This window comes from Protopterus annectens, chromosome 3.part0 (assembly GCF_019279795.1).
Source record: "Protopterus annectens isolate FY-2018-M chromosome 3.part0, PAN1.0, whole genome shotgun sequence".
NCBI classification, from domain to species: domain Eukaryota; kingdom Metazoa; phylum Chordata; order Ceratodontiformes; family Protopteridae; genus Protopterus; species Protopterus annectens.
Window position 1 is genome coordinate 1058220391 of NC_056731.1, and position 14397 is coordinate 1058234787.

The following is a 14397-nucleotide window of genomic DNA, read 5'->3' on the forward strand; positions in this document are numbered from 1 at the left end:
TTTCAGCAATGGCATGATGTAGATCAGCACAGTAAATGTTATCTTTGAAAAATTAAAAAAAAAATAGCCCAAAAAGAGTCACAGGAATGTAAGTAACTATCTCAGAGAGCACTCCTTTGGGGATACATAACTGTTGGTTTCTGACAGAATTATACAAACTTCTGGGATAAATGTTTTTAAAACAAACATTATTCAACATCAACGTATCAGAGTGAACCAATTCTTATAAACAACATCAGTGACATTAAATCAATTATATCACAACTAAAAATCTTACCAATAATTATATATAAAAATGATAACTTCCCTTCAAATAAAAGATTTTTGAACTAATATGCTTATATTATCAACAGACCATATCTTCACCAACACAGAATCAAAAAAGATTCTATCTTTTCTGAATTCGGCATTCCTGCAATATATTTCATTAAAATCATTCTACGAAAGGGATTACATCACCTGGTTAGCATGACTACCTTCTCCTATCTTTACCATGGGACTGCTCAGTCCCATCTCCCTGATCATGACTCAGACAGTATAATGTAATGTATACGTATATAGAGAGTCTGTTTACAGCATACCTACAGATCAAGCCACATCACCACTCACTAATTACCCAAACCAACTCAAGCCTCACTTTCCGTAAATACAAACCATGGGAACCACTTCATCAGACACTGTGACCTCTGTTTCATGTACTGTGGGGTCTATATTAGATCAGCGAATGCTTAAAAAAGCGAACGCTGATTGATTGACCTTATGTAAGTGAAAGTTTGCAATCTCGAACTGTCAGATTAGCAATTTTTTTCAGTTCATCCAAAACACATACACACAACACAAGCACACTAAACAAACAGAAATCCACACACATACACCTGAAATCTGACACCTAACCCTACACTAAACTATGCACACACCACTAACTGTTGACTTACCTTAACCCAAACCCTAACTCTATGGTCCGTCACTATTGCACACTCACCTCATCTGCTCCCTAACCCTAACTCACCTTAACCCACCCTAACCCTCACTTCCACACAATCGCACACATACCTAACCCGAGCCCTAACCCTAACTCACCTTAACCCACCCTAACCCTCACATCCACACAATCGCACACTTACCTGAATCCGACGTGTAATTTTCTACCACAGCACTGAAAATACTGAAGCAAAAGAAATGGACAACCAAATTCTTTCCCTAGGAAAAAAAATCGTGTTTCTGTTGCTTCGATATTTTGAACATTCACTAAAATAAGGTTGATCAATCAGCATTCGCTTGTTTAAGCATTCGCTTATCTAATATAGACCCTGTACAGTGTTCTTGTCTCCCATTATGTCATTATGTCAGTCCCACCATAATTATTTCTCTATCCTGAAGAGATGAGGCAATGTCAGATTGCCAACATCTACAGTCAGCCTTACTTATGGACAACAGTACAATGCAATACACAGTAGGGAGGTTTGTTTCAATAATAGTTAAAAATGTACAGTCTGTTTTTAAAATGAATCTTGTATTAGATATCTTATAGGAAATGGTTTCCATACAACACCAAGAAGCCTAGCTCAAATTCCCAGTTGCCTTGTCTCATTGGGGGACTTAATAAAGGTCTCACACTAGGCAAATGACAGTGGAAACATTCAAACCCTTTACCCTTGGTACAGGGATCAGTTCATTAAAATTCAGAGCATTACTCTTCTGCACTACCTACCAGACATTATTAAGTGAACTATTAATTAAACTATTCTTTGTGATCTGTAAGGAATCAAGAAGTAGTTTTAGCCTACTGTATTCCAAAATAATGTCTTTATTCACCGTTTTCATAATCTGTACTCCTACAGTAACAGTCTGAAATTCCAAAAAACACATGCTCTAACATTAGTGTGTGCATAAAAATACATTGGTAAACATTTTCATGCAGAAATTATACAAATCTGCAATTATATGGCAAAGAAAGCCAAGAAGGCTGCATTATACCACCACATGGGGTAAGTTCACCTTTATGAATGCCAGAGCGGGTAACCCAAGGCTGCATTATACCACCACATGGGGTAAGTTCACCTTTATGAATGCCCGAGCGGGTAACCCTAAGTATTGTATCCTCTTGCATTTTCAGTGCCTTCCACATTCTTATTTGTCTTCCCAATATGAGCTGGATTGCTTGTTGTGTCTTCTCATGTTACAACAAATAACTGCATAAACTTTGGGCATATCTGTATGAATGTCTATCTGTCTTTAAGAAGTAATTTAGTTTCTCATCCCAGCTTCTGATATCTCTCAAACTGTAGCTGCTGTATATTGCATCCCCCAACTTAAAACTCATTTTTGCTTCTTCATTCTAAGCATCCTGAGAAGTCTTTTAGCTGCTTTCAAATTACTAGATCTCTTCCTCTCTTTGCCCAAATGATGGGCCCAATAACTTTGCCCAAATGACTGGCCATGTCAGAGGGCATCAAGACTGATATGCACTCCTTTTTCTGATTACACGAGGGGGGGTTCACATGTGATAGGGCAAAAAGTATGAGCTTATACTCAAATGCAGATTCCTCAACTGAAACAGCATGACTTCCTTCCAGACAGTCTGATAAGCCAAATGATTTCAGCTGATACCTCATCTTGAAAAATGCTGCTTAATAATAAATTCTGAGCTCTGGTGCTCCAAAAGCCCACTCTTCCTACTGGTTGCATTAATGTCTTCCACGTTCTCCACAGGGGTCTGCCATCCCAAATAAAATCAGAGCCACAACTATGGCAGGTTGAAGAGGTAGCTGCCATAGGCACATGCTGTCTAGGACACTGTCATTGATTTATGAAGTAATAAAGATATCACAATTTCATAAATCAATGCTAGTCCTGCATTTTTGTCATTTTTGAAGCACTGAAACATTTAGTGTGTGTGGTGAGTTTGTAGCAACTGTATCAACTTGGTACGGTTACAAGTACCTTTTTTCAACGGAAGCTTTAGAAAACTTTTTTTTAATGTTTTTGAATTGAGGGTGCACCTATTTGAACATCTGCACAAAGCACCAGATGAGATACCTATAGTTCTGAATAAAATTGCATCCTGTCTTCTGCAATGACTTTCAAAACCTTACAAAGAAATCTGCATGAAATTATTGAAACAAAAATGCAACATCTGGATCCTCTGATCTAAATTAATTGAGAGGGTTTCCCACCTACAGCCGTCTGACTTCAACCCATGATGAATCTCTGCTTCAGACTTTAGCATTAGGAGCAAGAATTTTGGATCACAGCAAGTCCCAAAGTAGTTAACTACATCAGTGTCCATTCATATGGATAACTTGTTGACAAACTAGGATGGTTTATAGTTGATATAAATATCATACGATTTGTCAGAATTTATGAGGACTATCACACATTTTGCTAGAGCCCCAAAAAGAACAGGGATATCAATTCTAGGCACAGTGAAATAAGTCAGTATGTCATCCATGTAAACAGAGATCATCATTTCCCCCACTGACCAGTTATATGTATGATTCTGGATGGCAATGTTTCAATATGTAACACAAATTGTATGAGACCCTGTCTCTGTTATGAGCGCAAAGGAGTCTGAAAGGCCCCCATTAATCTTAATATTCACCTGCATTTTCATGCAAACGCCAAACATAAAATCAGTAAATCTCTAAAGAAAAGCAAACTTCATCAGGTCTCAACAAAGGAAGGCCACTCTGTCCTGTCAAGTGCCTTTTTGGCATCCAAACTGAGGATTAGTGATAATGGAAACATAATTTTCCCATAAACATGTTTTCACAATATTGTTAAGAGACATAAGAAAAGGATCTACCCTTGCTAAGTGAGATGCCAAATTGCTATAATTAGCTTATATAAACATAGTTTAAAATGGAAGTGGGTCTACAGGAAGTCATCAGTTCTGGATCCTTCCTCTGCTTTTGTATCAATGCCTACAGCCCCTGGTTCTAAGAATTATGAGTCAAAACAGGATGCTACTGAATAAACCAACAGATTCAGGTCAAACTGGCCCTTAAACCAGATTCAGCATTCAATAAGAAGACTATCTGGTCAGAGGGTGTTACATAAAAGGTTTCTTGCTAGAGCTCCCTCTAGTTCCTTGTCTCTAATTGAGGTCAATAAGCCATCAACAACAACGTGGGTCAATTTAACCAATGTTAGACCCCCCACACAAACATTTCCTATCTTCCCTCCATCTTTAGGGTTTATGAAATTCCAATCCATATAGATTCTAGTAGTATCTGTTGTATCACCCTTGGAACCATACATTCCGCCTAGCAAGTGGAGATAACTGATACTTTCGGGAGTTGGAAAAAAAATATCCCTCATCCACCCTTGCAGGAAATTTATACCAACCATTTACTTACTCTGCAAACACTCTATATCATGTTGATTTACTCTTGTACAAAAGGCCCAACATATGTGGAGTTCTGCAGTTCTTATGACTGCTGTTTGTTAATTTTAAGGCCTGTTTGCCTTTCCAACAGTATCTCTCAGTATAATTATTTACTTTGAAAGGAAATTCATTCTTAAAATTATCTCTCCCAGAGGGAGAATTATTGTTTAGTTGGGAATATTCAGCTATTATTTCTTGTAGGGACTTCCTTATCAAGAGCCTGGTGTGGTCCTATTTTTCAAATAAAGTGTCAGACATTGCCAGCGTCTGTCTACCACTATTGTCAAATTTATTTCCAGTTTCCTTTCTAATAAAACATCATCTGATGTTGCTACTGCTTAAGTTACAAAGGCCTGCAGTTTATACATAAGCTCATGTGATGCAAAACACCTGTTCTGTCTGGACCTGAATCTGTGTGAGTGAAAGATGTTTTTTTTTCTTCCCATCATTTTGGCAGCAGCCTCTGCCAAACCTACAAATTTCATGTACAGATTCAAATAGTGCCTTCTTTTCAGAATTTTGAACATTTGTTGTCATTCCTAGTCATCGCAAAGATGAACTGCTATATTTTATCCTCCATACAATAAGCAATTCCTTGTTGGAAGCAATCTGCTCAGTCATAATAGGCCTGGTTTCAATGTTGGGTATACCTCACTGGACGATAAATTGTGACAAGCATGTAAAATACAATTCAAAATGCCCTTTATCCATAAACTTTTCAAAAAGAAATCATGAGATCATGTCTGGTACTAGCCGACAATGTGAACACTACCCACAAGGTGTTATTTCTCATGTAACAGGTCCCTTGTTGTCTTAGCTAAGAAAGTTAACCCTCTTTTTATTCCATGATGAAATATGTATATTCTTACTACTGACTCCTCATATATATTACTCACATCTTAAGCATCCTTCATGTCTCTGAGCTAGCTCTTAGTTGAGTTACATATAATACTAACTCTCCCATAACCTGGTAAGAATAGAGCAAAGTCGATCTTCTGCACCCAGTGTTTTTGTGAATCAAAGGTTCCTGTCTTTACCGAGCATGATCTCCCAACTTGATCCTCAAAGGCTAAACTCCATGGTATTCAGGATTGTGTCTTGAGTGAAAAGGGGTAAATTGAACTCTTTTACTATCAAAAATTACTGCTATTATGAGGTAGGCTCAAAAATTATACTCCAAAGTAACACTCGGATACCTTATCAACAGTAAAAACTACTACTTCTTCTGAATGACTTATTGCAAAGATGTGCAACCTGTAAACACTTACTTCCATTGTGTGGGGTGGATTCATCCCAAATTTTCATTCTAACCATCATGCTTACAGAAATCATAGTATCACAGCAGGATGCAGATCTTTGTTATTTGCACTTCTCCCCTCTAACAATCTTATCTAATGATGGATACTATACAAATTAGGCACATTTATTTTCATTCTGTATATGCATGTATAAGTTATCTGGCAAACCTTCCCACAAATGAATGATACTGCGACTTTGTCACAAAGAAGTAAGAATGGAATGCTCAGGATTCCTTCTATAGCAAGATACTATGCCCAAGTCATTTTATGGTATACCATATATTGCCCTGTTACTTTTCAGTGACAAAAAAACATGGACTAACCCAGTAATCTAATCCAAATCCTAGGAATTACTTCCTTTATGCCATCAAAAGCTCCCGCTAAAGAAAGAAACCTACACAGCTAACCCAGTTACTGGTATTTAATCTAAACCATCTCAAAGGGAACTTGTTCAATGAGATTATCACCCATGTGATAACCAAATCTCACCAAACCAAATAAACAAATCTTACTTCATGTTTTAATTTGTAAGGGTTGTATTGTCTTTATGCTTTGGATGCAATGCTTATGCGATTAGTGTTATACTTTATTCTGTATAAAGTTTAGACCAATTGTACTTCATACTATATATTTGTTAGTAATTTTATGGTAATTAAGGTTAGGATGTAAATGTATGTTATTATTGTTATGCTTCATATTTTATAATGTTTATAATGATTATAACAATTGGATAATTTTTCCTTGAGTCTATAGTGAGAAAGGGCGTCTGTCTAGTTGGACTAAACTGGTCAACAAATGTCAAAATAAATAAATAAACAAACAAAATCAAACTTTGTACTAGTGTAGGCAAACAAAAGAAGACCTATATTTGCTCAGCCTTAGGGAATGGATCCAAATTACACCCCCATCCCCATATTCAAATCATGTTTAAAGCATCCAGAGGATTCTCAACTTCTTTACCCCAGTAGACAAGAAAATATTTGCTGTATCCAAGGTAAATAAGTGTCAACATCAGATGCTTAACATTGATCAACTGAAATAAAGATTAGAACTGCTTTCCCTGAATTGTACAGGTACAGAGGAATCACTTCCAAAATAAATGTTATGGTCCTCCAGCCTTTATGTATTTCCAAGCTTTCATACTGTTCTAAGAATATACCCGTAGACCTGAAAATATACAGTTCTGAGTGTGCAGTCCTTTTGATGAGATATTAGGTCATACCTACAAGAGCTGTTGGTTGCTTGAAATGTAAAAGAACCCACTGCATTTATAAAAAAAAGACTACAGACTCTTTTTTTTCAATACTCAAGAAAACAGAAATAGAAATATACAAAACTGATATGAGTGTAATAAAAGGAAAACAGTAAACATTAATATATGAAATTCAAATGATAATAAATGCCTATATACATTTATAAATATTAAAACACAAACATCCATTCCAAAGAAAAAAATAAGCCACTAAGTTCCACATGTACTTTATTCCTCCACAAACTTTTAACCAGAACCATAATTTTATGTATGCAACATTTCACACACACACACACACACACACACACGCACACACGCACACACACACACACACACACACACACACACACACACACACACACAAAAACACATCTCATTTTTGATCACTGAAGTTTTCTTCAGTTCTTTGTTTCTTTTCATACATGCTATACTGGTATCTTACATACTTTGTCAAATGAATCAACCTGACTACTTGTACTGTTGTATTAAATCCCTACAGTAATATTTTGCATATTTATTTCTTTTAGAGTTGGTAAAAATAATTCACTTGCTAGCAATACACAAAAATGAAATACTCTTTTGCATGTATGAAAAATATATTGCATTGCTTCCATTACATCTCACGACATAACTTTTCACTAACAATATTTTATTTCTTTTCAACTATGATAGGTAATTTCCCTCAAAACAGACACTAAAAAAAATCCTGCCATACCTATATTCACTTAAATCTAATATGTTTTAGAACAAGTGGTGCACACTTGTTCCCTTTACTGTATCAATTAACATTCATTTTCCAATAATGTCCTTTTTCTTCTATATCCATGAATTTAATTTTCCTAAAGCAATGCTTGTTTTCTGTTAGACACAATTAACAAAAGGCTGCATACTGAAGCCTCAAAATACTGATATAACACCATATTCTGATAATGTGAACAACTTCATCATCCAATATAGAAGCAGATGATGCATAAAAGCAACAGTGATTATTAAACTTAGGACACCATTATTTTTACTTATAGGAATAATGAATCTCTTCATTGGATTTAATTGGAAATTCCAAATCATATCAAAATAGGTGACATTAACTCTGGTTCAATCATTAGAGGGGAAAGCATATGCCCTACTTAAATATGCTAATTTGTCTAGCATAAGAAAATGAATAAGACAAAGTGTTTTGGCAAAGCTCAACTTAAAGCATTTCCAGATTACTATCACATAACATCTTACCTAACATTTAATGGTGTTATTCTTAAACACATTCCCTACAGCCAAATGTAATACCTTATACGTCTATGACTTTCCTGAGAAGGAAATACCCCTTAGAATGTCTTCTTCTCCAGAACATTAACTTTCTGTGTTATTTAAGTTCATTCCAGTTTAATTTATACTGAACTCAAGTACAAATTTTAGTTATTATACACAGGAAGTCCCTTTAGCTATTAACTGTGATCCATCTACATATCTAAGCATATATGGTACAAAAAACTTTTTTCTTTTACAAACAATAGCTTTTACTATCAACCGACTGACTTGCAAAACAAAATGCATGATCAAAGTAAAAATAATCTCATTTAACTGATGACCTTGATGAATACCTTTTTCAACAAAATTAGATGGACCTAACGGACTATTTTCGAACACCTGCAATATAGCATTAGAATAAATAAGTCTAAAAATTCAAAACAGATGTTTACCTGTCTTGTAAGCTGTCAAACTATTCTATGTTTTTGTTTACAATAAATACCCTGCCAAAGGCTTTTTTCAACATCAAAATATAAGTTTATCTTTATCTTCCAGTCAAAGACTATGAACTATTTCCTTCATTCTTGCTTACATTTCTTAAAATGTTCTATATTTAGTGCAAAATATGTTATGTCAACCATCAGAAAAAAGAAAATCTTGCCCTTTCTAACTTGCCCAGTTTTCATTAAAGTACTATAGCCCCAATTCATTACTATTACCGGTCGTCAATTTGCTAATCTTCCTTTTTCCAAATAAATTAAATTATGTCATTACAAAATACATGATTCTTAACTCAGTGTTTACCTGTTTAAACTACCTATTCAGAAAAAACCTCAAGTCTAAATTTCTCAGTCATAAAAAGTGTACTCTATACAATTGTTGCAAAGTAAGTTATTTATATTCTAGATAAAACAGATAGACTTCTATTTTAACTGATTTACTTAACTATAAAACTCTTATAAAATCCCTTCATTGTGGTACATCTTCAGCAGATGTACTAATGGTACTTGACATATTTTGAGTTACAGCAGGATATTATCCTTAGTATTACAGATATTTCTGATGGCATGCTTTTAAATATGATATGCAAAAATAAACATTACACTTAAAAAAATGAACATTTTTCTTTACCTACTTTCACATTTTAGTTAGCCTAATCAGCAACTTCTGCATTTTATTTTATTACTCTCATGTCGTAGTCTTTCTTTTCCGAAATGTATTTTTTTATTCTTTTCTAAAACAATCATAATCTTTCATAATTATATTATACCTATATTAATATTTGTTTCCCAGCCTTTCAAAATCAGTAAATACTACAAGAAAACCCTATTCGACTAGTGTTTTCACTGTGTGATACTGTAAACCTCCTATAATAGAGGCCCATGGGTTATATGCAAATTACCCCTTAAGGACGTCAAGTGTTTCAGCTATATGACATCTATATGGCTTCTTAAGGTATCACACATTGAAAATAATAGCTTGGCTAGATTTTTCTTGTAGTTTTTATTAAATGGTTTGCCTGTGTGACTGTTTCACTTTTTGGTTTAGTTGTTAGTTGGAACCTTTCAAAATAAAGATAATGCATTTTATACTTCTACTTAAAAGCTAACCTCTAATCATTCCAGGGTATATAAATGGGATTAACTGATCTATAGCCTTTGCTCCACATATTCATTATAAAATGAATAAATAAGTCTAAAACAAGAACTCACGGTACCTTTCTAACAGAAATCTACAGTACAATCATATCACTACTTTTATTAAGAAGACCTATACTGGAAACACTGTTATAACTTGATGTCCATTTTACTTCACCCATCTACATGTCGTAAAATTGTAATTTCTCAGAAGTAGTAAATCTTTGATATCTATTAAACAAATAACATCAGTTCTCAATTTCTTATGCCATTATAAATGACTAGATGACAGAAAATCAATATTCAGATAAACTATAATAAAATTATCCCTTATTTTAATTTTGACAATAAAATACATTTCTCGCTCATTTTTCACTTTTCTGACTAACTTGTTTAACTATTGTAACATCTCCAGTAACAATATTATCCTCTTTAAAAACATCTTCTTGCAAGGAACAAAATTCACCATAATTGTTAGCAGAAACAATCACACTAGGTTTTATAAAATCTATAGCTTACAACTATTCTGTAGGTTAAAGTTACATAAAAGTTGCACTTGCTCCCCCCACCAAACACTATCACTCAAAACAAGGCATGAAGAATAACAATTATCATGCTGAACTGTAAAAATGTAGCAATTATTTATTCACTGATCTTCATCCTCAAAAGTTGAGCAAAATATTTTTCAAGCTCCTAGGTCAATACAAGGCAGTTGATCCAGAGGACCATTACTAGCCTGACAACAGCACCCCTATCATACATGCCCATTGACATGACTAATTAATATCTAGTTTTGATCCATTTCAAAGAGTGTTTGATGGGCCACACCTAGGATATATTTATGATTGCCCATCCATTAATCTAGGTTGTACTTAATGAGGGTCAGGGAACTACTTTGCTTTACATCTAAAGGAGGTCTATTTCATAAAAAAGGATCCTCTGGGATATATATCTATCACACCAGGAAGTCCTATTTATAATTTAGTGGAAGTAAAGATCTCTTCAGTGGGTGTTGAGGGTGTTATTAGTTTTGTGGATGTGTAGAAGGTCACAAAAATTGGATCCTTGAACACACTGTAATCTAGACAGTAGTCACCTCTCAGGAGTCTGTGGGCAACCGAATTGAAAGCGAGAGAGAGAAAGAGAGAGTGTGCCTTAAGATGTTCTGGGTAGCTCCAGGAAGACATACGTTTGATTATTTTAGTGAGGAAATGCTACAGTTTCTCAAGTTGGGTCATATGTATAGATGTGCACATACAAAAATGGTTCATTTTTGTCTCTACTATAAGGAGGTAAGTGAGTAGTAGAGAGGAATGGTAAGTTCCTACCATCCGACAAAAATATCCCCGGTGATTAGTCTGGCAAGGTAAAAGGATTTATTAACAGAAGCGTATATATGGTGATCTACGGACTGTGGACTTTCAGTGAAAGTTCCCATGTCAAAAGAAGACCTCAGAGGACCGGAACACTGAACCCTGTTGCCACTCCGAAAACCAGCTTCTGTAAGAGTGGAATACCAGTAATCCTCCAATAATTGTAATGTGACCAAGGTACAATTTACCAGAAAATGCAAAAATGAGCTTTAGCCAGCATCCATCCAGGCTTTATCAAGTTGATAAAAGCGAGTTTTTTTTTTTTCTTCCCTCTCTTTTCTTTCTTTGGTTCGCATTTTTTCAAAGTTCCCATGTCCCTAATGGACAAATCATCTTTTAAAGGGGTGTCACCTACATGGTGAGTGCATGGTTGTCTCGTTTTTCCTAAGGGCACACTGCTACATTTCTTGCCATTTTGTTTTAGGCCAAAATCCTTGCATGTCTTATTGATACATGTTTGTTCCTCCTGAAGGATTCTGAAGTCAGATGGGAAGTTAATGACAGGTCTAAGTTTGCTGTCAGCTGCAGGCTTTGTTTGTGATAAACCCTTGATGACAGATTTGACCAAAGAAAAGTAAATACCAAACAGAGGTGGTCCTACAACCAGTCCTGGGGGACTCAACTGGTAACTATTCTTTTTGAAAAAAGCATGCCTTCCAAACTAATATATTGGGTTCTGTCATTTAGCCCATTTGTTATCTAATGGGTAACATAGGGAGTTACATTTATTTTGATAATTTATTTATTTGATGGTATTTGTTTACTGGGTTAGTCTGACTGGGCATAAAAAGACCATTCTTCAGTGATGTTGGAGGGAGAAAAGTCCAAATACACAAATGCAATTTACAAGTATAAATGGGATTCACATCCAGATCTAGTGGAGTCATGTTAAGTAATTATTAAACTTGTTAAGAGTTATAAAAGCAAAACAGAGTCATGAAAGTTGACAGTACAAAATGTAAAAGAAGGCAAGATAGACATATTGTATAATGCTGTACATTACAATTATAGAACAACAGTACAATATGATGGAAGTTTATGATAATATCTTATAAAAATTGAAGAGATGGCGCTAAAATATTAAATGTAAAAGAATAAATAAAAGGAGTAGCTTTTTGATAATGCCAGAATGTGGGATAGTGTCAAAGGCCTTGGATTGGTCTAGGTAGGCAGTGTGAACTGATTTTCTTGAGTTTAATGCATCAGTGACATATTCAAAGAAGCCTACCAGGTTCAGGAGGTGAGATCTGCCTTAACAAACCTAAACTGGCTTGGATCAAGGGCTTGTAGACTGCCAACATCCTTATTAATAAGTTCAATGATTATGTGTACCACTGCTTTAAATATAAATCTAATAGGATGTTCTAAACCAGTAGTGGAGCTCTTGGTGGACCAAGGTGATTACTACAGTTCTGCATTCCTCCATAATAAATCCAGTAGAATGGCAGAAGTTTAATAGGTTTATTAGCATGTCTTTCAAAAAGTATCTGGTGCTAACAAGAAGCAGCCTATCACACTATCAGGACCATGAAGCAAGTGATTTGGACCTTGGATTGAGCATTCTGGACATGCTTTGAAGTGATTAGAGGGGGTATGCAGGTATTCTAATAAGTTGCAGAAAGTTGGGGGTGGATAAGGGGGTAACATTAGAGCTGAATTAGTCTGTTGATATGCTGGCTATGTCCTCAGGGATAAATGCATGTTGTTCTGTATTAGCCCTGAGAATTGCTGGGCATTAGTTCTAAGTTCTGTGGTATAGCTGAAGGAGGCATTATGGTTGTCCTTAACCAAGATAGCAATTCTCAATTCTTACTTAATTTTGGAGGATTCTGTTTAATTTCTGAATTCTTTGGTTATCTTTAGGAGTTCATCCATAGATTATAGGGTATTAGGCTTGCATTTATGGGCTATAAGTTTCTTCCTCTTGTTGTATAGTTTGTTTATACCTGTGATCTACTATAGTATTTATTTCTGAATTTGGCATTATATCTGCTTCTTATGGGCACAGATTTCTAGATGCATGATTTGATGTGGGCATAAAAATTACACAAATATGGCAGCATCCAAAATGGGGTCATCAAAGTTTAGAGGGCACTTAAATATCATCAGATCATCAGTTAGAAAGATTAGGTTTGTCTTAGAGTAGACTCTAAAGACAGAAGGGGTTTGTGATAAGTCAGGCTTTACCCTCACTGTGAGTGTTACTGAATTGTGGTGAGATTCAACCAGTGGTTTGGTAACTGAAGGTGCTGAACATAGGGTTCAAGATTAGTGAAAATCAGGTACAATATTTCCTGAATATGAAGAGGAGATAAAGTTCTAGATAAAAGAACAATCTTTCCACACATGGCCACCAGTATCACATTTATAACAGTGTAATCTCTTTTTACCTATATTGACTACAAAAGAGGCAACATAATTGTAAAAGTTTCTGTCCACCATGTCTAAGTGACCCTTTATCTCCATAAATATTTACAGCATTATATAATTGTTCCAACTACCTACTTTCTACTTTTGAAGAAACACATGCTTCCCAGCCACCAGTCCATAATTTTTTGTGATAAAAATTGTTTTTACCTCAAACACAGATGGATGGTTCTTTGAAAAATAACCTTTCACATACAAGTACTTCACTTCTGAAGAATGAAACTGCAATTAGACTTTATGCTTGGTGTGATATTTGTTTTGAATAACAGCATAGTCATAACAAGGATATTCCCTTTTATGAGAATCAAAACATTACAAAAAACTTTTTTGTCATCTATGTACTCAAATTTAACTTGAAAAAATATTTCTCACTGATGTGCATCAATGAATGTATGCCCTTTGCCACAAAATTGAGAAGTGGCACTTGTTCAACACAAACAGTATAGTTGTCCACAGAACTTTCATGCTTAAACTGTATTTTTTAGATTGCATTTCCTAGACAAATAATAGGAAATGAACTTAAAGTAAAGATTTTGATTTACATTCTTCACAACTGTAAAACAGTTGCAAGCTTGAGGACTGGTCAGAACTAACAAAGTGTAGAAAGAACAATTTAATAGCGGTAGACTCAGTATTCACCTTGTGACTTAATGGCAATTTCAGTGGATAGCAATGATCCAATACTATCCCCAAGAAAACTGTTATCTGTCTTGCTTTTCCACTTCTTTCACTATGTGAAGAACAGCTGCTTTACCTAAACTTCTGTTAGTGACCTCTA